Source organism: Sceloporus occidentalis, unplaced genomic scaffold, assembly GCF_023333645.1.
Source record: "Sceloporus occidentalis isolate IW3139 unplaced genomic scaffold, rSceOcc1.0.p SCAF_309, whole genome shotgun sequence".
Taxonomy (NCBI): domain Eukaryota; kingdom Metazoa; phylum Chordata; class Lepidosauria; order Squamata; family Phrynosomatidae; genus Sceloporus; species Sceloporus occidentalis.
This window is the reverse complement of record NW_028317289.1, coordinates 68,110-69,909: the sequence shown is the minus strand read 5'-3', so window position 1 is coordinate 69,909 and position 1,800 is coordinate 68,110. Positions and strand designations below refer to the sequence as shown.

Here is a 1,800-nt window from a genome sequence, read left to right as displayed (position 1 = left end):
CTGAGGCGTCACACTAAATTATTACCTGTGTGCTTGCGAAAAAGCAAGTTTGGCAACATGTGAGGTGAGAAGCGGCCGCGTTACGCGCCGCCCGCAACCAGACGGGGGAACAGAAGTCAAATAACCCAACACTGCCGGCAGATCGGCCCCTTTCGGCCCTTCTGGACTGCCCTGTAAAGACTCAGGCCTTAATCAGTCATTAGTCTCGTCTTAGATTCAGGAGCCGTATGTCTATCCCATGCATGTTTAATACCCTCACTGTATTACCCTCTACCACTTCTGCTGGGAGGCTGTTCCCTTTATCTACCACTCTCTCTGTAAAGTGAAGCTCTATCCAGACCTTCTGGAGATCCAGATCTTCCGGCCCCAGCCATCAAATTGTCTTCTTCTGGCGGGAAACGAGCCAGATCTTGTGACAAAAGGAGCGAAAGTGTCGTTTAAAGGGTCCGGGTGCTTCTGCGCCACACAAAGTCCCCGTTATACCCCTTCCCAACCCCAAATAACGCAGCCTGGTCTGGCCGGACCTCCATGTGGTCCCAGAATCCCCTCACGACGGTCTCGGTGGTCCCAGAAACAATGTATCAGTGATGGTGTGAGGGATATAATCGCACAGAGGAGCCGGGGGTCCCTGAACGCGCGTTTGGTGGGTGACGGGGGTTGACCTTTTCCGTCACCATGACGACTCGAGAGCCTCCCCTCTTTGGAGGGCCCAAGAAGGTCCAAGTCTTCTCCTTGTTGGAATGGAAGACATATCCATAGACTGTGGCTCCAGAAGAAGAAGACAATGGCGCACGTTCCCTCACCAGGCCTTGACTAGCCATCTGGCAAATGCCGGTGGGCTTCTGTCCTGGAGCACCACTCACTCAACCGATCCGCCGCCCCACTGGGGTGGCAGTGTGCTTACTACCCATTAGGCCGTTACGGTTCACTCGATGTGATATTGTTGTGGCCTCCCGATCAGTGAGTGAGATGATGGCAAACATACGTCATTCCGTATACATGTATGTCCGTTTCTTGTGGCATGTAACATGACGTATCAGTAAAGAACATCTGTGCGTTCGACACGCGTGTATCTTGGAGAACGAGGGGCCGGAATCTAACACTAGAGAGTCAGAGGTTCCAATGGAATGTACGGAAGTTTAACTTTACTGAGAGGGTGGTGGATACGTGGAACAGCCTCCCAATGGAATTGGTAGATGCAGGGAGGGAATTTAAACATGCATGGGATAGGCAGACGGCTCCACTTTTAAAGAGATTAGGGGGGGGTTGCAATATTTTCCTAGTTTTCTCTTATTTAAACTGTGAATATAGGAGGAGTCTCACTTTGATGCATAATTAGTAAAACATGACTCTTTTCACATTAAACAAAGATAAAAATCTCACATTCTCACTTGCACATGATAACTGTACAAATGTTTACATTTTAGGCAATATATATGATTTGAATCATTTATATAGAGTTGGGAAAAAAAATTTGAGCTGTCAGAAGTGGGATTCGAACCCACGCCTCCAGAGGAGACTGCGACCTGAACGCAGCGCCTTAGACCGCTCGGCCATCCTGACTGCTGCTGTGTAAAGCGCTCACCATCCTTCCAGTTCCATCAATTCCTGCGTCATTGCCGTCAGTTATTGGCTCCTGTCAGCAGCTGCATTGAGTTTTTAAATGACTGCCCCAGTCTTACCCCGCGCCACAATCATCAACCGAACTCTAGACACTGACTATGTTATACGGGATTTACGTAAACTATTAAGAGAACGACTCCAAAATGGCGCCCGTGCTGACAACGACAAGCACAACGT

At 49.3% G+C, this 1,800-nt stretch overlaps 1 non-coding gene across 1 annotated transcript; it reads right to left on the bottom strand.

Moving 5' to 3' along the window:
• Positions 1-1,480: 1,480 nt before the first annotated feature.
• Positions 1,481-1,563, bottom strand: TRNAL-CAG (transfer RNA leucine (anticodon CAG)). Its single transcript has one exon. It is a non-coding gene; the product is annotated as a tRNA-Leu (tRNA).
• Between the last annotated feature and the right edge of the window lie 237 nt (positions 1,564-1,800).